The sequence below is a fragment of the Balaenoptera physalus genome (assembly GCF_965194825.1).
Source record: "Balaenoptera physalus genome assembly, chromosome: 3".
NCBI lineage: Eukaryota > Metazoa > Chordata > Mammalia > Artiodactyla > Balaenopteridae > Balaenoptera > Balaenoptera physalus.
The window spans coordinates 177,905,901-177,927,710 of NC_138890.1; the positions used below are offsets into that span (position 1 = coordinate 177,905,901).

Genomic DNA, 21,810 nt, shown 5'->3' on the forward strand with positions numbered 1-21,810 from the left:
AAATACCATGGAAGTTTGGGAGGGATTGCATTCACTGTGTCCACTGCTTTGGGTAGCATGGATGTTTTAACAATATTAATTGTTCCATTCCATGAGAACAGGATATCTTTCCATTTATTGGTGTGTTTTGCAATGTCTTCATCAATGTCTTAAAGTTTTCAGTGTGCAGGTCTTTCACCTCCTTGGTTGACTTTATTCCCAGGTATTTTGTTCTTTTTGATGCAGTTGTAAATAGGGTTGCTTCCTTTCTCTTCCTGATGGTTCATTATTAGTGTTTAGAAATGCAACTGGTTTCTGTGTATTGATTTTGCAACTTTACTGAATTTATTTATTAGTTCTAATAGTTTTTTTTGTGGAATGAAGTGGAAAATTGGAATCCAAAACTCCCACTGTTTCTACCATATCCAGGTCGTCCACAACACGGAGGACAGCGGCTCCTAATATAACCTTCCCACGGTGCCTCTAAATGACATGTGGACTTTGGGTGAACTGGATCTGGGTAAGGCTTGGCTTCTATCTGGAAGTTTGATGTTTTCTCTGCTTTTCTGGCATGCTATTGACATACATGATGTTTTGAAAAGTAATTGACTTTCCAGTAATTTCAAACATACAACTTTACATACATAAAAACAAGTCTTGTACCTTGATTAAATATACTCCTAAATATTGATGTTGACATTATTACAAATGGAATTGTTCTCATAAATTCTTTTTCAGATTATTTTCTGCCAGCGTATGCATATAAGATAGATTTTCATGAATTGATATTTTGTTCTATAACTTTGCTTATTAATTAGTTGATTAGCTCAAATAATTTCTTTGCTGATTATAGGTAGTTTTATATATAAGATGATGTGACCTATGTTCTGTGAAGAGACACGGTTTTAATTTTTCCGTTCACCCATGGATGCCTTTTATTTCTTTCCTCAAGATTCTGGGTAGAACTTCCAGTACACTATTGAGTAACGGTGATGAAGGCCAGCTTCCTGGCCTTGTTCCTGATTTCAGGAGTAAATCTTTCAGTCTTTAACATTGAGCACGATGTTTGCTGTGGCTTTTTGTACTACTCTTTTCCATGTTGAACAAATTTCCTTTTATTCCTGCTTTCTTGAGTGTTTTTCATGAAATAACACTGGATTTTCATTGTAGATTTTTTGCAGGAATTGATATGGTTATGTGTTTTTACTTCACACCATTATTGTGGTTGAATACATTGCTTACTTTTAATATGTTGAGCAACCTGAAATTCCTGGTGTAGAGATACTTGCTTATGGCATTATCCATTTAAAGTTCTGTTGGTTTCATGTTGCTATTATTGTGTGATAGATTTTTACATTCATATTTGTAAGTTGTACTGGGGTAGTTTTCTTGTTTTTTTCCTTTATTTTTAAAATCTTTTTTAAAATAGTGGTTTTATTTCATTCTAATTATTTATTTATTTTGGCCACGTCCCATGGCTTGTGGGATCTTAGTTCCCCAGTCAGGGATCGAAGCCGAGACCTTGGCAGTGAAAGCACAGAGTCCTAACCAGTGGGCCACCAGAGAATTCCCCAGTTTTCTTTGTCAAGATGTATTTGTATAATCTGATTAGACTTGGCTTGGTGTAAGTGGTTTGGAGGGTTAGCATTAGGGCTGGGGCTGGTGTGAGGGTTGGGGCTGTGTATGGTTTATGGTTGCTGTGATGGTTTAAGTTTTATGCTTAATGAGTTATTTATGGGTATGGTTAATGAATATATTTTATGGTTTGCTTATGGTTATAGTTTGGCTTATTGGTTAAGGTTTATGGTTTTGGTCTCAGGGTGTTAGGGTTCTGTGTTAGAGTGGGTGTTAGGGTATGGGTGAGAATTGGGGTAGAGGTAGGATGCGGGTAGAGCATGGGTTAGGGTAAGGTACAGGTTTAGGGTACGGGTTAGGCTAAGGTTAGGTCAGGGCTTAGGGTCAGGATCAGAGTTTAGGGTTAGGGTCCATGTCAGGATTAGCGTCAAGGTTGAGCGAGGCCGTTGTTTTCTGCTCCTCCAGTGCTGGATTCTCATTGATAGATGAATGAAATGTCTGCTCTGGTCACCCACTGTTTCAAATTGAGCTCAGCCTTAGTCAAGGGTTCTTAGGGCCTCAGAGGTCATGCAGGGTTTCCCTCCACCCTCCCTCCTGGGAAGGGTGATGCAGGCCCCACTCTGTGTGGGCAGCCCCAGGTCCAGCATGGCCCTGACATGCAGGATACTAAGTAGACGTGATGTAAGACTTGGTGCATCAGTCTGCCAGCCCCCAGGTGCTGCCTTTTTTTTTTTCTTAATTAATTAATTAATTAATTTGTGGCTGTGTTGGGTCTGCATTGCTGCACGGAGGCTTTCTCTAGTTGCGGCGAGTGGGGGCTTCTCATTGCGGTGGCTTCTCTTGTTGCAGAGCACAGGCTCTAAGCGCGTGGGCTTCAGCAGTTGTGGCTCGCGGCTTGTAGAGCGCAGGCTCAGTAGTTGTGGTGCACGGGCTTAGTTGCTCCACAGCATGTGGAATCTTCCCGGACCAGGGCTCAAACCCGTGTCCCCTGCGTTGGCAGGTGGATTCTTAACCACTGCACCACAAGGGAAGTCTGGTGTTGCGTTCGTGAGGGCTGGTGGGGCCCTCTTGGGACTGGACGGATCCTTTGTTCCATCTGCACGGGTGTCCAAGCAGGTCTCAGAACAGCCCTTGGCCTCTGAGCATCCAGTCAGGCACCCACGTTCCTCCAGCTCAGGTTAGCCTTGGCCCCTCCATCCCCGTGGCCAATTACTGAGCTGATTGTGTCTTTACTCTTTAAAATTAAATCACTCTCTCCAGGTGGGCGAGAAGTTTACTTGTGAACTTGGTTAGGGTTAGGGGTTAGGGGTTAAGGGTTAGGGGTTAGGGTCAGGGTTAGGGCTAGGGCTAGGGGTTAGGGTTAGGCTTAGGGTTGGGTTAGGGTTAGGGGTTAGGGTTAGGGTTTAGGTTTAGGGTTAGGGTTAGTGTTGGGTTAGGGTTAGGGTTAAGGTAGGGTTAGGGATGGGTTAGGGTTAGGGTTTAGGGTTAGGGTGTCCAGCCTTACGTCCCATTCAGCTGTGAGTGTAGATGTGGTCAGTCCAGTTGCATCACAGCCCCTGATTGAATTTTGTAAGAATTCCTCTCTCTCTCACTGTCTTTCTTTTTTTATAATTAATTTTTATAATGCGGTGTAGCTGATTTGCAATGTTGTGTTTCTTGGTGCTGTACATCCACCTGAGTCACTTACAGAGAGGCATCAATAAATTCTTTTGTAGTTTCTACTAGTCAGATAGATGTTTTTTCTGTGAATAGAGTGTGCTGAGTCCAGTTCCTTGAACAATGAGTATATCTTGGCGATTACATTATTGGCGTATGGAACGGTATCTGTGCCAATTTCAACCTCCTGGTTTATGCATCACCGCACCACACCTTTCCCCTTAAGCAGCCATAAGTGTGTTTTGTAAATGTGTGATGGTGTTCGGTTTGTAATTCAGTTCATGGTTGGCGATTTTTAGATTCCCTTTATAAGTGATATCTTATGATAAGTTTCTTTTGCTGTCTAACTTATTTCACTCTCAATGACCATACATAAGTCCCCCTGAGTTGCTGCAACTGGCCTCATTTCATTGATTTCAGGGCTGAGTAATATTCCGTTGTGCTTAAGTACCAAATTTTCTTTCACCATTTTTTCCTTCCAAGGACTATTAAGTTGTACCCAAGTCGAGGCTGTTGTAAACATAGCAGCAGTAAATGGGGTGCCTGCGTCCTGTGGATTTTTGGTTTTTCTAACATATAGGCCCATGAGTGGAAGCGCCCTATGCTTTGTAGCTCTGTTTTTTAGATGTTTTAGGAAACACAGCACACTTCTCCAGAGTGGCCGTTGGCAATTTACATTCCCCCCTTCAGCGTAACAAGGCTCCGTTTTCTCCTCTCCTTGTCCTGAATATCTGGTTTTTACCCTTTGTGAGGATGGTCCTTTTTTCTGATTCGAAGTGATACCTCTTTGTAGTGTTCATTTGCATTGCCCGCTTCTTTGGTTGGCCAAAAAGGGCGTATGCGTTTTTCCTGAATATATTCTCGAAGTTAAATTTGAGAGACAGCTTTTTTTGTTTAATTGATTAATTAATTAATTTATTTTTGGCTGTGTTGGGTCTTTGTTTCTGTGTGAAGGCTTTCTCTAGTTGTGGCAAGCGGGGTCCCCTCTCCATCGCGGTGCACGGGCCTCTCACTAACGCGGCCTCTCTTGCTGCGGAGCACAAGCTCCAGACGTGCAGGCTCAATAGTTGTGGCTCACGGGCCTAGTTGCTCCGCGGTATGTGGGATCTTCCCAGGTCAGGGCTCGAACCCGTGTCCCCTGCATTAGCAGGCAGATTCTCAACCACTGCGCCACCAGGGAAGCCCCTTGAATAGTTTTTTATTTAAAATTTGTCTGTGGGGACTTCCCTGGTGACGCAGTGGTTAAGAGTCCGCCTGCCAATGCAGGGGACACGGGCTCGAGCCCTGGTCCGGGAAGCTCCCACATGCCGCAGAGCAACCAAGCCTGCGTGGCACAACTACTGAAGCCTGTGCGCCTAGAGCCCGTGCTCGCCCACAAGAGAAGCCACCGCAATGAGAAGCCCGTGCACCGCAACGAAGAGTAGCCCCGCTCGACGCAACTAGAGAAAGCCCACATGCAGCAACGAAGACCCAACGCAGCCAAACATAAATTATAAACTACAATAAAATTTGCCTCTGAATAACTTTGAGTGAATTTGGTATAAGTTGTAAAGTTTGCATCTACATTCACTTCATTCCAAATGGTTTCCAATTAATTGTTCCTTAACTACTTTTAGAAAACTTTTGGGATAGAGACTCCATTTTAGTTTGAATGTCCAGTTTAATGGATTCAGCAGTCCTGTCAGTAGGGCACGCTGCCTCCAGTGACCTGTGAGGGAGGCGCGGCCTGCACTTCCTGCACTGACCAACAGTGAGTTTTTTCATACATTTCCGAATCAGTTAGATTCTTTGTTACGTTCTGTATTCCAGTCTTTGACACTCCCATATCCTAAGTAGCTAAGTTTGAATAGATTGTAAATTACTTGTTGGGTTGTAAAAATCTGTGGGTGTAGACAAATGCATAGTGACAGGTATTCACCACTAAAGTATCATATGGACTATTTCAACCACATATTCCATAAACTGTTTACCATTGTCAGTTTTGCCTTTTCTAGAATGTCATATAAATGAGGTTATACAGTGTGTAGCACTTCAGACTGGATTCTTTCACTTAGCAATGCAAGTGTTAGATGCATCTATTTTTTTTTTTTTTTTTGCACGGGTTGATGGTCCATTCCTTTATATCTCTGAATACTATTGCATTGCATGTATATGAGAGGAAAAATAGTTTTCCCTCTACACTTCTATGTTCTTTATTGAGATCTCCCTTGTAATGAAAAAGAGACGAACTGGAGAAAACAATCAGAAGTTTAATATATACCATGTGTACCTCCTGTATACTTGAAAGATACCCAGGAAAACTGAGTCACTCCCTGAAATGGCCCAAGCCATTACCTTAAATGCTATCTTCTGCTGAGAACAAAAGAAAGATGTTAGGGAATGGAGGAAGCGATTTAAGGGATGTTATTAGTCAAAGCCCAGTAAACAAGGGTATGGTTGTTACACAGATTTACATCCAGGCCTATTTCATTGACAAGCTTTTTTTTTTTTAAACATTTATTTACTTGGCTGTGCCGGGTCTCAGTTGCGGCCTGTGGAATCTTTAGTTGCGGCATGCGGGCTCTTAATTGCAGCATGCGGTATCTAGTTCCCTGACCAGGGATTGAACCCTGGTCCCCTGCATTGGGAGCATGGAGTCTTAACCACTGGACCAGCAGGGAAGTCCCAACAAGCTTTTCTTGATATTTAGTCATCATTCAATTCCTGGTCCAGAGAGGGACATACCCATACAAATGGAGAGATCCTTAATAAATGTAAATTTACCTCCTAAAAGGGCATTTTCTACTTGGTTTTGAAAGATTCTCCTGGGTCTGCTGTTTCTTAAATGAATCAGTCCAAAATAATCCTTTTGTCAAATGGGCATATTTTGGGGTGGTGTATTCTTCTCCCCTTGACATGTATGTGCCCTAATTTGCTTATGAATTCATCTACAGAAGGACATCCTGATATCTTTAAGTTTTTAGCCATTATGAATAGAGCTGCTGTGCATTACTTGATGCTAGTTTTGGTTTGAACACAGTTTTTCAAAGCAGTTGTCTAAATACAAGAGGTACACTTCTTGGATCCTAAGGTGAGACTTTTTAGATTTGGAAAAAACTGCCAAACTGTCTTCCAAAGTTGGTTGTACGTGCATTCCACCAGCATCTTGAGTATACTCTTGTATGCTTATTTACTGCCTGTTTATCTTCTTGGGCCAGGTGTGTGTTTCAATCTTTACCAAATTTTAATGGCGTTGTTGGCATAATTTGAGTACAAATCCTTTATCAGATATGTGTTTTGGAAATAGTTTCTTGCAGTTTGTGGTTTGTCTTCCGGTTTTCTGAATAAGGTCACCAGACCCAAAGTCATGTAGATTATCTCTTTTTTTTCTAGGACTTTTATAGTTTGGTAATTTAAATTTGTCTATGGGCTATTTTGAGTGAATTTTGGTTTAAGTTGTAAAGTTTGTGTCTACATTCATTTCATTGTATATGGTTTGTAATTAATTGCTCCTTAAGCATCTTTTGAGAAGACACAGTGAGATACTTGGCTCCATTTCAGTTTGGATTTCCAAATTTAGTGTATACAGCAGAACTGCCTTCCGGATGAGGCCTCTGGGTTTGTGAGTGCGGCGCTCCCGGCACTTCTCTGACGTCCCACAGGGGGCGCCGAACCCACCTGTCTGACCCTGGGGGCACAGGTGCACCCTGCCCACAGACTTTGCTCCGTGACAAGCAGACAGGAGCTTTGTCTCCTGTCAGGGCTTAGGTTTCTGGACCATGAGGCATTGTCCACACTGACAGCAGCTGGGTTTTCTCAGGAACCACTGGTGAGGAGACTCCACAAGAGGAAAAAATGAGCAAGTGTGGAGAATCTTCCTGTGCAGCTGACTGCTGGGTGGGTGGGGCATATCTTCAGGGGCCTCAGGAGAGAAAGGGTTTAATGTGGAATACTGTGCGCTTTTAGTTAGTTTTCTGTGCCGTGTAGATGGTGACCAGTGTCGTTCTTTGGAGTCTGGTGTCTAGTTTTCCTGGCACTGTTTGTTGATGGCTTTGGGTAGAATAAACATTTTAATAGTAGTAATTTTTCTGATGCATGAGCATGGAATATTGTTTTCTATTGTGTGTTCAGTTTCTTTATCAATGCTTTATAGTTTTCTGAGTATAGGTCTTTCATGTCCTTGGTTAAATTTATTGCTAAATAGTTTGTTCTTTTTGATGGAATTGTAAATGGGATTGTTTTCTTAATTTTTCTTGCTGGTGGTTCATTATTAGTGTATAGAAACAAAACTGATTTGTGTATATTGAGTCCATATTTTGCAACTTTACTGAATTTATTTTTTAACATATTTTTTGAAGTAATGTGAAAAATTGCAATACTAAAATCTCAGTGTCTACTGCACCCCAGGTAATCCACAGGACCCAAGACATGGTAGCTACTAATATACTCTTCCCACGGTGCCTCTTAATGCCATGCGGACTCCTACAAGGGAAATAAGTATCACACCTTTGGTTGAACTTGGTCTGGGTAAGTCTTGGTCTCTATAACAAAATTTGATGTCTGTCTTATCTGATTTTCTGGCATGATACTGACATGGTTGTCTAGAAAAGTAATTTACTTTCCAGTAATTTAAAATGTACAGAAAAGTTGCAATAATGGCAAAAAGTACTCACATTTGCCACGTCACACAAAATGCTCTGTGTGTTTTGCCCAAGGAACCAGCACATAACCCCTAAATGAGGAAATCCTGATGTCCACATTATAATTTAATACTCAGCCCCACTTCAACTTTCACCTGCTGTCCCAACTGTATGAAAATGTCTTTTTCCATCCTGATCCAGTTTTCTTTTTCTGGAACCATTACTGAGTTTCCCCCTCATTTGGACAACCTTGATGGATTTGAAGCAGACAAGATGAGTATGGGATCTAGGTGGCCTTTTCTGTATGGCTTTTTTCACTAAGAATGTTTTTAATGTTCATTTTTGTAACAAATATCAGCGCTACACTTTTTTTTTCTTTGCTATTAAAAATGCAAAACATGACTTTAGCATTTAATTCACTTTACGTATACAGGTTTGTGGTATTAACTACTTTCATATAGTTGCACAAACAAGTTAACTAACATGTGTACCTCCTGTGTGCATGGCAGATACCCAGGAAATTGAGTAACACCCTGAAACGGCCCAAGACATCACCTTAAACACCGTCTTTATCTAAAAGGAAAAAAAAGGAAGGCTATAGTTGTTTCTGTCTGCATTCATTTGATTGTATATGGTTTCCAACTGATGTTGTATAACTAGTTGTGGAGAAGTCATGGGATAGGTGGCTTCATTTCAGTTTGAATTTCCAAATTTCGTGGATTCTGCAGGCTTGATACAAGGTATACAAACTTCATATTGGATCAGGGCATCCCATGGTGTAACTGATATTCATGATTTGTTAAACAGTTAAAGTTCTGTGTGATATGAGTTCATCCCGGAGTAATCCAGGTTAGCTTCTGTTATACATTTGTCCCAGGATGAAAGGACAAGAGAAATAAGGCCTGATTTATAAAAGTGCCTTCAAACTAATCGATACTGAAGTATAGTTGACCTACAATGTGGTGTTAATTTCTACTGTACAGCAAAGTGATTCATATATACATACATACATATATACATATTTTTCATATTCTTTTCCATTATGGTTTATTACAGGGTATTGAATACAGTTCCCTGTGCTGTACAGTAAGACCTTGTTTATCCATCTTATATATAATAATTTGCATCTACTAATCCCAAACTCCCAATCCATCCCTCTCCTGTGTCTTCCCCTTGACAACCACAAGTCTGTTTTCTATATTTGAGAGTCTGTTTTTGTTCTGTAGATAGGTTCATTTGGGTCTCATTTTATAATCCACATATAAGTGATATCATATGGTATTTGTCGTTCTCTGTCTGACTTACTTCACTTTGTATGATAATCTCTAGGTCCATCCATGTAGCTGCAGATGGCATTATTTCATTCTGTTTTATGGCTGAGTAATATTCCATTGTATATATGTATCACATCTTCTATATCCATTCATCTGTTGAGGGACATTCAGGTTGCTTCCATGTCTTGGCTATTGTGAATAGTGCTGCTGTGAATACTGGGGTGCATGTATCTTTTCGAATTATAGTTTTGTCTGGATATGTGTCCAGGAGTGGGATTGCTGGTTCATATGGTAATTCTAGTTTTAGTTTTTGAGGACCCTCCATACTGTTTTCCATAGTGGCTGCATCAATTTACATTCCCACCAGTAGTGTAGGAGGGTTCCCTTTTCTCCACACCCCCTCGAGCATTTATTTCTAGACACTTGAATGATGGCCATTCTGACCACTATGAGGTGATAACTCACTGTAGTTTTGATTTGCATTCTCTAATAATTAGCGACGTGGAGCATCTTTTCATGTGCCTATTGGCCATCTGTATGTCTTTGCAGAAATGTCTATTTAGACCTTCTGCCTATTTTTTAATTTTTTTTCTTTTTTGAGTTGTATGAGCTGTTTGTATATTTTAGAATGAGGCCCTTGTTGGTTGCATCATTTGCGCGTATTTTCTCCCAAACAGCACAGGTTCTGGAACGACTGGATACCCACATGCAGAAGAATAAACTTGGACCCTTACCTCCCCTCACCCCGTATACAAAAATCAACGCAAAATGGACCAAAGGCCTAGATGCAAGAACCAAAATTATAAAACTCGTAGAAGAAAACATGAGAGTAAATCTTCATGACCTTGGATTTAGTCATGATTTCTTAGATCTGCTACCAAAAGCACAAGCAACAAAAGACAAAATAGATGAATTGGACTTCCTCAAAATGAAAAACAGTTGTGTATAAAAGGAGCAAGGAATAAGATAATCCACCATCCAAAATGGCACAAGATGTTTGCAAACCATGTATCTGATAAAGGACTGTAGCCCACCAGCCAAGCCCCCGGTGGTCCAGTGGAGTGTCTGTGTGGCCCCTCCCGTCCTCGGTGATCAGGGGCTCTCAGGCCCCACAGCACCCGAGGGGTGGACACTGGTCATCTTCTGCACCCTCAAGGAGTGAGCGCTGGATGGTCTTGAGCCCAGATGCACTCCCATTACTGCCCTCAAAGGCTGACGGCTTCAGCATGCCTCCAGAAGGACACAGAGTATTTTCAAGTCTTTGAGAACCAAGAGAACCGTCTTCACTTTTCTGAAAAGGGCATCTTATTATTTCACAGCATGACCATTTTCGACCTGGCTCTCAGGGGTGCCCTCCCACCTTCTTTATTTCTCTGAGAGTGGCCATGGTGGTTTGGCTGTCCCCAATCGCCACACCAGGTGACAGGCCGGTGGGGCCAGATCCTGGTGGTCCTTAGCTTCATTGGAGACTAACCCAGACTCTCAGCCTGAGATTGAACGTGGATGTCCCTGCTTCTCCCCATCACCGATTCTCATCTCCTCCTCTATCTCTTTTCCTGTTGCTTTTCAGTCTCAGATTTACCTGTTGGTCACCACTCAGTTCCCGCAGAGCCCAGAGATTTCTCCTTGATGGAAAGGTTCTGGAAAATCAGAGGGATAAATAAAGAATGCAGCTGATTCCCGCCTTGTGCTGACGCCCAAGAGGGTGAGGAGAGTGAGTGTTTTCTCATTAGAATTTTAAATCCTCCAAGTAATAGATCATTTGGGGGGGGGCATCCGATATCTTCCTGCTAATTCTAATAATGTCATTCCTGAATTTTAATGGGGTAAATAATTTAAACCATAAATATGCTGAGGGGGAGATCCATTTAAAAAATGTTAGAGGTAACTCCAAGGGATTTACAACAAACAAGGACACAGAACCCTGTGTCCAGACACTGGCTGAGAGATTCCTACCCTGAGCCGCAGTCCCCTGGAGGGCGGAGTGGCCATGACTCTCCTCCCGCAGGTGAGCCTACACAGGCACATCCCACGTGGGACCACTGCATCACAGAATCTTAGAGTGGCCAATGGCAGGCAGCTGGCTAGAGATGCGGACAAGAGAAAACTGCCCAACAGCCTGGGACAACCCCAGGGTGAGGCCTTAGGAAGGGCCAGTGTCAGAGCCTCAGAGATAACTTGAAGAGAGTTCAGGCTGTTAGGGACATCATTAGAGATGTACTTAGGGACATATTCAGGGCCTTAGTTATGGACAGGATCAGGGCATTATTTAGTGACAGCTTAGACTATAAGGGACAGTGTCAGGGCCTAAGTTAGGGACAGTGTCAGTGCTTCAGTTAGAGATAACGTGAGAGCCTTAGTTAGACACAGTTCAGGCTGTTACTTAGGGATATCTTCAGGGCCTTCGACCCAGCATCATGGCCATAATTAGAACCAGTGTCAGGGTGTTAGTCAGGGCCAAAACTAGGGTGTTAGTTAGGGAAAAAGTCAGGTCATTAGTTACAGACAGTGTCAGGGTTTTGGGTAGGGACAGCGGCAAGTCCTGAGTTAAGAGGAGTGTCGGAGCCTCACTTATCCTGACGTCAGGATGTCAGTTAGGGAGAGTCAGGACACTAGAATGTCAGATTCCGAGGTAGAGACAGCATCAGGGCCTCACTTAGGGACAGCGTCAGGGCTTACTTTGGGACAGTTTCAGGACCTTAGTAAGACATGGGTGAGGATATTAGCTCAGGATAATGTCAGGACTTTAGATATTGACGGCAGCAGGGCCTTAGTTAGACACAGTGTCAGGGCCTGCCTTAGGACTAGCATCAGAGCCTCTGTTAGGTACCGTGTCAGGGCCTGAGTTAGGAATAGTGTTAGGGCATTAGTTAGGGACAGTTTTGGGCCGGATTTAGGACGAGCATCTAGGCCTTAGTTAGGGACAGTGTCACGGCCTTGGGACTAAAATCAGGGCCTGAGTTAGGCACAGCATAAGGGCTTCAGTTAGCATAAGAGGCAGGACATTTGCTAGGGACAGGGTTAGGGTAAAGTTTAGGGATCGTGTCAGGAAATGACCTAGGGATAGTGTCAAGAGCTTAGTTACAGTATCAGGGCCTTATTTAGGACCAGTGTCAGGGCTTCAGGTAGGGACAGCGTCAGTGCCTGACTCTGGGAGAGCGACAGGGCCTGAGTGAGGCCTAGCGTCAGGCCCTTAGCTGGGGACACTGTCAGGGCATGATGTAGGGGCAGCATCACGGCCTTTGTTGCATCAGCATTAGGGTCTTAGTTAAAGACATGATCAGGGCCTGAGTTAGTCACAGTGTCAAGGCCTCAGTTAGGCATAGCTTCAGGGACTGAGTTACGGACAGCCTCAGGTCTTCACTTAGGACAGCGACAGGGCTTTCTTAGGGATGGTGTCAGGACCTTGGTTAGAGATGGGTCAGGATATTAGCTCAGGATAGTGTCCGGATTTTAGTTATTGCCAGCAGCAGGGCCTATATTAGAGATAGATTCCGGGCCTTAGTTAGAGACAGTGTCAGGGCCTTAGTTAGGACTAGTCAGAGCTTTAGTTATCGAGAGCGTTAGGGTTTCAGTTAGGATAAGAAGCAGGACATTAGCTGCAGACACAGTCAGGTTCAAGGCCAGGGAAAGTGTCAGGAAATGAGCGAGGGATAGCGTGAAAGCCTTAGTTATTGAGAGCATGAGGGCCTTAGTTAGGACCAGCGTCAGGGCCTTAATCAGGACCAGTGTCAGGGCTTCATGTACGGACAGCGTCAGAGCCTAACTAAGGTACGGCAACAGGGCCTAAGTGAGGCCTATCTTTGGGGCCTGAGTAAGGGACAGTGTCAGGGCATGACCTAGGAGCAGCATAAGGGCCTCGGTAGGATCAGCCTCAGGGGCTTTGTTAAAGACATTATCAGGGCCTCTGTTAGGGACAGCCTCAGGGTCTCACTCAGGGACAGTGTCAGGGGCTTAGTTTGGGACAGTTTCAGGACCTTGGTAAGATCAGGGTCAGGGTATTAGCTCAGGATAATATCAGGACTTAAATATTGATGGCAGCAGGGCCTTAGTTAGAGACAGTGTCAGGGCCTGAGTTAGGATTTGCATCAGAGCCTTTGTTAGGTACAGTGTCAGGGACTGAGTTAGGAGTAGTGTAAGGGCCTTAGTTAGGCTTGAGACTCCAGGACCTTCCCTGAGTTCCAAAGGGCAGATTCGAATAGTTGCTAATCAGGGAAGGGAGGGGATGCAGAGACAAGGGAGGAAGAGTCAAGGAACAGTAGTGCAGCCTTGGGGCAGGATCCTGGTTTTGCCTCAAGGGATACACTTAAGAGTATCTTTGGGCTCTTTACCAATCTAAAACCGCAACAAAATAGAAGATTTTCGTGTTCTTCATTCCAGAGAAGCTCATCAAGAGACCATCTGAGGCCAGATTAAAGTGAGTTAAGGCCCTGTGCACACACTAATCCTTAGGATCAACTGTGTCCTTAAACCATTTCTGTAAAACTCCTCACCAGATTCTCCTGCATTGGGACGCACGGTTTTTGAGGGCACGAGTTTTCTGTGTCCCCCTTTGGCTGTCAAAGCAGTAAAGCTATTCTTTTCTACTTCCTCCAAACCTCTCTGAGATTCGATTTGGCACTGGTGCACAGAGGCCGAGTGTTCGACATCAAATTTAGTACCCAGTGTGGGGCTGACTTGGGGATGGCCCCTGTGGGTCCCCTGACTTGATTGGACACTGAGATTTTCTCCACGCCAGACTCTGTTGAGAGAGTGTAGGGTTGGAGAATTCCTTTAGAGGCCAGACCACGTGGGACCCTTGCCTGGAAAGGCCGAGCCCCAGTCATCCCAGCAGTTAGAACTGTGGGGCAGGAGTAGATGGTGGAAGAGGGACCACCCTAGCAGCTGCCGAGGCCATCTTTGCCTTGAGGACATTCCTCTCTTCCTCCTGCCTGGACTGCCCTGAATGTCCTACTCCAAGGGATTATTTTGGGGAACCAGAAAAATAGCATTTGGGATGTTGCAGCACCTCAGCCAGCATGTGGTAACTCCCCTGGCATGCAGTCTGAGGTCCTTTTAGCCCTGTACATTTGGGGGAACCTTGGTTCCCATTTGGGTGACTTTTCATTCCAGGAAATCTCATTTGGAAGGTGCACCACTTGGACAGAGGTCACAGGCTAAGTTGAGACTTGGAAGCTGATTTGAGTCTTGTGCTGTTTGGTTTTTGGTTTCTGTTTGGTTTCTGGTTCCTTTGGTTTGAGGCTTCCGTTGGTGGTTAGGATTTTGTTTTGTTCTTAGTCTGCATTTGAGTGTTCTATGGTTCAAACATAAGAAGTGCTTCTTCTTCAGTTCCATCTGATAGCCAATGGGCAAAATCCTGGCAGACTGGTCAACCTATAGTTGTAAACCTAAGACTAAGAAAAGAATGAAATTCTATTGTAATTTTGTCTGGCCAGTGTATGGATACGTTCTTGAAAAATGCAGAAAGGTGGTCTTTGAATGGTAGCCTAAATGACTATACTATCCTTCAGCTAGTTATTTTGTCACAGGAAGAGAAAGACAGAAGAAGTTCTATATGTTCAAGCATTTATGAAGCTACGTAATAAAGAAAGTGAGCAGCTAGGTAACAGGCTGATGGTACAAAGAGAAAAGAAAGTCACTTTGTACTAGAGCTAGTTGTGTCTGAATGTGGAAAAAAATAAGGGGCGACATAAGATGGATACAGAAGTGATGAACATTTGTGAAAAGGGAACACTGAGGAAAGAGTTGTGCATGACCGGGATTTTCTAAGATGGATTTTGTTGGAAGTGGGTTAGGGCAAGCCTGGATTTGGTTTCTCCCTCCAAAGTTTTCTTGGAATGCTGCTTTTGATTGTGGACAGCTTGTGAGTTTCTTTGCCTGTGTCTGTGATCTGTATTTTTGTTTGAAATCTCTACTTTGGTTCAGTGAATAAGTGTTGTTTGGCCAATTCTAACAGTTCTTTTGATCTCCAGCTAACTTGGAGATGCTTTAGAGGGCCCTTGAGCCATCTCAGAGAGAAATGTTTGATTAGTATGTTAAATTACATGGAATTCCTAAAAATCTAGTATGTCCTGGTAAAATTTGATCAGTCATAATTCTAGTTATTTTTAAATGTTGTATGTAACAGCAATAATGGTTTCTTTTGTCATTTACATTGTGATCAAATGTTTAACCGTGACGTTTTAAGTCTTTATGTGATTTATAGATAGTTACTGTTGTGCTCTAACACTTTGCAAAACTGCTCCATCTTCAAGAAGATCTATGTGAAGGACCTTTTGGCAAGCACAGGTCTCTGATAAATTTCATATCATAATGCCAAACTGGGTAAGAAATGAAAAATCTTAATGGAGAATCGGATGGCTTCATAAAAAGTTAACAAAAGGATTGGTTACTGAGTGAACTGGTGAATATGGTTATAATGTTTTTGTTTTTTTGTTACTGGCTTTGATCTGTGTTTCCCAGACACAGGGAAGTCCTTCACCTGAAGCTACTTAGGACTTGGAGCAATTGGGTAAATGACACCTCTGTACTGAAGTGTGTATTTATGAAAGTTACTGTGTTGGCTTCATTTTGCCCTGATGTTTAAGAGGAAAGGAAAATTACCTAGTGAAGTTACCAGAATGTAATTACTCATGATGTATCACTGTTTGCTTTAGGTCTACTGCTAAAAGCACATGTACAATGCTTGTGTGACAATTGGGTATGAATAATAAAATGTATGGCCTATATAAAGCGTTTTCTCATTAACATACCTCTGAGCATGTTCACGATACCTGATCAGTATTCCCCCAATGTGGATTAACTAGGCAAATATAAAGGTGGCCTAGTGCTGAGGGCCATGATCTACACCTGGGTCAAACAGCTGAATCATTCTGGCACTGATGGATTGACATTTTGATCATCAGTGCTTTCTATTGAAAGACTTGTAATCAAAAGGGAAAAAAACTCTTCACGTATTGAGGTGTGAGCAAGTCACTCCGGCTTCTACATGGTTTAACTTAAATTTTACTGACCAAAGTGGCCTGTTTTTTGGCCTTTTGGATATGAATTGTACATCTGCTTTGGCATTGAGGAGGGGAATGCATTTGACAGTCAAAAAGTAACTATGGTTCAGACATCCAAGATAAACCTAAGTAACCATTGTAGATGTGATTTAGATGCATTCCTGTGGTTTTTTTTTTTTGTTTTTAAGTTTTTTTTGGATGTGGACCATTTTTTAAGTCTATTGAATTTGTTACAATATTGTTTCTGTTTCATCTCTTGGTTTTTAGGCCACGAGGCATGTGGGATCTTAGCTTCCTGCCCAGGGATCAAACCGGCACCCCCTGCGTTGGAAGGCAAAGTCTTAACCACTGAACCACCAGGTAAGTCCCCGCGTTCCTGTATTGTTGAAATTGAATTTCTGAGCTATATCAGACTCAGGATGCCACTAGCCATTCTCAAAACAATGTCTGCTGGTAGCTGCAACCGTACGTTTTCAAGGACTCCTGTCTTAACGATTAAATTTCAAACAATGACGTTAGATCAGATACTAATAGAAAGATGAGACATATATGTAGTGGTCAATAGCTCCTGTTATGGATACATGAATACTACATCAGAAGTTAAAACCTACTTAGGTAGAATTAGACAACTGGCTGCAAAGTCTCTCTGAAGTGCCAGTTCCAGACCAGGTTTCAGACTTATTCTCCTGAATTCCTAAGGGAATGAGATCTATTTTTACTATTAAAATTTCAGTTGTTACCCCTCCTATTTTAACTGGATTGGTTACACCAAAATGGGGGACCAAGGGACTGAGATCTTAATCATACGAGTCTCAGGTACAGGACTTGGAACTCAAATATTTCTAACTTGGTATCCATTCCCCTAGGTTTAGTCAGGACTGTGCCCCATTTCAGCAAGAAGTAGCCAGAGCAGTCATCACCCTGTTCCTTGAAGGATGTGGGGAAAGATAAAAGTGAAGTGGCGATTAAAACCGAGTCCCCTGAAAACCGAGTTCCTGTGCCAAGTTTATGATTAATGTCTCAGTCTGAAATGATTATTCCTTTTCTTGTCAAAAGTCTGTTCTCCTCAAGATTGAGGAGTATCCAGAAGAGGAGGAGTGAAACTGAGAGGGACTCTGTGGTCTCCTAGTCACACAAGCCTTTCTGTGTGCCTCCTAACTTGTTTGTAGGGAATAGACTAGAGACTCCAGGACCTTCCCTGAGTTCCAAAGGGCAAATTCGAACAGTTGCTAATCAGGGAAGTGAGGGGATGCAGAGACAGGGAAGAAGAGTCAAGAAACAATAGTGCAGCCTTGTGGCAGGGTCCTGGTTCTGCCTCAAGGGATACACATAACAATATCTTTGAGCTCCTTAAAGAACTAAAACCCCCAACAAGTGGAAGATGTTAGCATTCTTCATTCCAGAGGAGCTCATCAAGAAACTATCTGAGACCAGATTAAAGGAGTGCAGGCCCTGCATACACACTGATCCTTATGAGCAACCACACCCTTGAACCATCGCTCTGAAACACCAAATCCTCCCGCATTGGGACACACAGCTGTTGAGGGCACGAGCCTGCTGTGTCCTCCATTGGCTGGCAGAGTGATAAAACTAATCTTTTCTATTTTTCCAAAACGCTGTTCTCAAGATTTGATTCGGAACCGGTGCAGAGAGGCTGATTATTCAGTATCAGTTAGGTCCAGAGTCAGGCAGTTAGTTAGAAACAGTGTCAGGTCTATAGTTATGGAAAGCCTCAGGGACTTAGGGAGGGAGAGACCAAGATATAACAGACAGCATCAGATCCTGAGCTGGGGAGAGTGTCAGGGCATGACGTAGGACCAGCATCAGGACTGTAGTTAGGATCAGCATCACGGTCTTAGTTAAAGTTATTGCCAGGACCTGAGTTAGGCAAAGTGTCAGGGCCTGAGTTAGGGACAGCTTCAGGGCCTGAGTTAGGGACAGAGTCAGGACCTGAGTTAGGGACAATGTCAGGGACTGAGTGAGGCCTAGCGTCAGGGTCTTAGCTAGGATCAGCATCAGGGCCTTAGTTAAAGACATTATCAGGGCCTGAGTTAGGTACAGCAACAGGGCTTCAAGGGGACAGCCTCAGGGCCACACTTTGGGACGGCATCAGGACTTTAGTAGGGACAGTGTCAGGACCATGGTAAGAGATGGATCAAGATACTAGCTCAGGATAGTGTCAGCACATTAGTTATTGACGGCAGCAAGGCTGACGTTAGGGACAGCTTCAGGGCCTTAGTTAGGGACAGCGTCAGAACCTGAGTTAGACCAAACATCAGGGCCTAAGGTAAGACTAGGGTCAGGGCCTTTGTTAGGGACAATGTCAGGGCCAGAGTTAGGTCTAGCATGAGGGCCTGAGTTAGGCTGGGCATCAGGGCCTTAGTTAGGGACAGCCTCAGGGCCTCACTTAGGGACAGTGTCAGGGCTTACTTAGGGACAGTGTCAGTACATTGGTAGGAGATAGGTCAGGATGTTAGCTCAGGATAGAGTCAGGACTTTAGTTATCGACAGCAGCAGGGCCTTAGTTAGGGACAGTGTCAGGGCGTTAGTTTCGACTAACGTCGAGCCTTTGTTAGGTATAATGTCAGGGCCTGAGTTAGGAGTAGTGTCAGGGCCTTAGTTAGGGACAGTGTGAGGGCCTGAGTTAGGACAAGCATCCAGGCCGTAGTTAGGGACAGTGTGAAGGCCTGAGTTAGGACAAGCATCCAGGCCGTAGTTAGGGACAGTGTCAGGGCCTTGGGACTAATTTCAGGGCCTTAGTTAGGGAGAGCATCAGGGCTTTAGCTAGCATAAGAGGCAAGACATTAGCTAGGGACAGGGTTAGGTTAAGGTCTAGGAATAGTGTCAGGAAATGAGCTAGGGATAGTGTCAAGACCTTACTTACAGAGAGTATCAGGGCCTTACTTAGGGCTAGTGTCAGGGCTTCAGGTAGGGACAGCGTCAGGGCCTGACCTAGGGAGAGCGACGGAGCCTGAGTAAGACCTAGCGTCAGGGCCTTAGCTAGGGACAGTGTCAGGGCATGACTTAGGAAGAGCATCAGGGTCTCAAAGACATTTTGAGGGTCTGAGTTAGGTACAGCGTCTGGGCCTGAGTTAGGGACAGACTCAGGGCTTCACTTAGGGACAGAATCAGGGCTTACATAGGGACAGTGTCAGGACCTTGGTTAGAGATGGGTCAGGATGTTAGCTCAGGATAGTGTCAGGTCTTTAGTTATTGCTGGCCGCAGGGTCTATATTAGGGACAGCTACCGGGCCTTAGTTAGAGACAGTGTCACGGCCTTAGTTAGGACTAGTCAGGGCCTTAGTTAGGCAGAACAATAGGGCTTCAGTTAGGATGGGAGGCAGGACATTAGCTAGGGACAGGATGAGGTTAAGGTCTAGGGATAGTGTCAGGAAATGACCTAGGGATAGTGTCAAGACCTTACTGACAGTATCAGGCCTTATTTAGGACCAACGTCAGGGCTTCGGGTAGGGACAATGTCAGAGCCTGACTTAGGGAGAGCGACAGGGCCTGAGTGAGGCCGAGCATCAGGGACTTAGCTAGGGACAGTATCGGCATGACTTACGAGTAGCATCAGGGCCTTCGTAGGATCAGCATTAGGTTCTTAGTTAGGATAAGAGGCAGGACACTAGCTAGGGACAGAGCCAAGTTATGGGCTAGGGATAGTGTGAAGACCTTAGTTATTGAGAGCATCAGGGCCTTATATAGGAACAGCGTCATGGCCTTATTCAGGACCAGTGTCAGGGCTTGATGTAGGGACAGCTTCAGAGACTGAGTAAGGTACAGCGACAGGGAATACCTGAGGACTCTCTCAGTTAGCACCTGAGTTAGGGACTGTGTCAGGGCAGGACTTAGGAGGAGCATAACGGCCTAGTTAGGATCAGCATCAGGGTCTTTGTTAAAGACATTATTAGGGCTTCTGTTAGAGACAACCTCAGGGCTTTACTTAGGGAGAGCGTCCGGGCTTATTTAGGGACAATTTCAGGAACTTGGTAAGAGATGGGTCCAGAAATTAGCTCAGGATAGTGTCAGGACTTTAGATATTGACAGCAGCATGGCCTTAGTTAGGGACAGTGTCAGGAGCTTAGTTAGGACTAGCATCAGAGCCTTTGCTAGGTACAGTGTGAGGGACTGAGTTAGGAGTAGTGTCAGGGCCTTAGTTAGAGACAGTGTCATGGTCTGAGTTAGGTGTAGTGTCAGGGCCTTAGTTAGGGATAGGGTCAGGGCCTTAGTTAGGACTAGTCAGGGCCTTAGTTAGGGAGAGCATTAGGGATTCAGAGAGAATAAGGGGCAGGACATTTGCTCGGGACAGAGTCAGCTTCCAGGCCAGGGACAGTGTCAGGAAATGAGTTAGGGATAGCGTGAATACCTTAGTTATTGAGAGCATCAGGGACATAGTTAGAACCAGCGTCAGGGCCTTAATCAGGACCAGTGTCAAGGCTAGATGTAGGGATAGCATCAGAGCCTAACTAAGGTACAGCAACAGGGCCTAAGTGAGGCCTATCTATAGGGCCTGAGTGAGGGACAGTATCAGGGCATGACTTAGGAGCAGCATAAGGGCCTCTGTAGGATCAGCATTAGGTTCTTCGTTAAAGACATTCTCAGGGCCTCTGTTAGGGACAGCCTCAAGGTCTCACTTAGGGACAGCGTCAAGGCTCACTTAGGGACAGTTTCAGGATCTTAGTAAGAGATGGGTCAGGATATAAGCTCAGGATAGTGTTAGCACTTTAGATATTGACGGCAGCAGGGCCTTTGTTAGGGACAGTGTCAGTGCCTGAGCTAGATGGAGTGTCAGGGCCTTAGTTAGGGACAGTGTCAGGGCCTGAGTTAGGTGTAGTGTCAAGGCCTTAGTTATGACAGTGTCAGGGCCATAGTTAGAACTAGCATCATAGCCTTTGTTATATATTGTATCACGGCCTGAGTTAGGAGTAGTGTCAGAGCCTTAGTAAGGAACAGTGTCAGGGCCTTAGTTAGGGACAGTGTCGGGGCCTGAGTTAGGTGTAGTGTCAGGGCCTTTGTTAGGGACAGTGTTAGTGCCTGAGCTAGGTGGAGTGTCAGGGCCTTACTTAGGGACAGTGTCAGGGCCTTGGGTACGACTAGCATCAGAGCCTTTGTTAGGAACAGTGTTAGGGTCTTAGTTAGGATTAGTGTCAGGTCCTTCTGTTAGGTACAGTGTCAGGTCCTGAGTTAGGAATAGGGGTAGGGACATAGTTAGGGTCAGTATCAGGCACTGACTTAGGACGAGCATCTAGACCTTAGTTAGAGACAGTATCACGTCCTTGGGACTAAATTCAGGGCCTGAGTTAGGCACAACATAAAGGCTTTAGTTAGCATAAGAGGCAGGAGGTTAGCTAGGGACAGGGTCAGGTTAACATGTAGGGATAGTGTCAGGGAATAACCTAGGGATAGTGTCAAGACTTCAGTTACTGAGAGGATCAGGGCCTTCTTTAGAACCAGTGTCAGGGCTTCAGGTAGGGACAGCGTCAGAGGCTGACTTAGGGAGAGCGACAGGGCCTGAGTGAAGCCTAACGTCAGGGCATTAGCTAGGGACATTTTCAGGGCATGACTTAGGAGCAGCATCAGGGCTTTTGTAGGATCAGCATTAGGGTCTTAGTTAAAGACATGACCAGGACCTGAGATAGGAGTAGTTTCAAGGCCTTAGTTAAGAACAGTGTCAGGGCCTTAGTTAGGACTAGCATCAGA

At 44.2% G+C, this 21,810-nt stretch overlaps 1 long non-coding RNA gene across 1 annotated transcript; it reads left to right on the forward strand.

The window, feature by feature from the left end:
* The first annotated feature begins 20,899 nt into the window (after positions 1-20,899).
* On the forward strand, positions 20,900-21,433 carry LOC309658720. Its single transcript, XR_014262384.1, has 2 exons — positions 20,900-20,938; positions 20,986-21,433. It is a non-coding gene; the product is annotated as an uncharacterized lncRNA (long non-coding RNA).
* Positions 21,434-21,810: the final 377 nt, after the last annotated feature.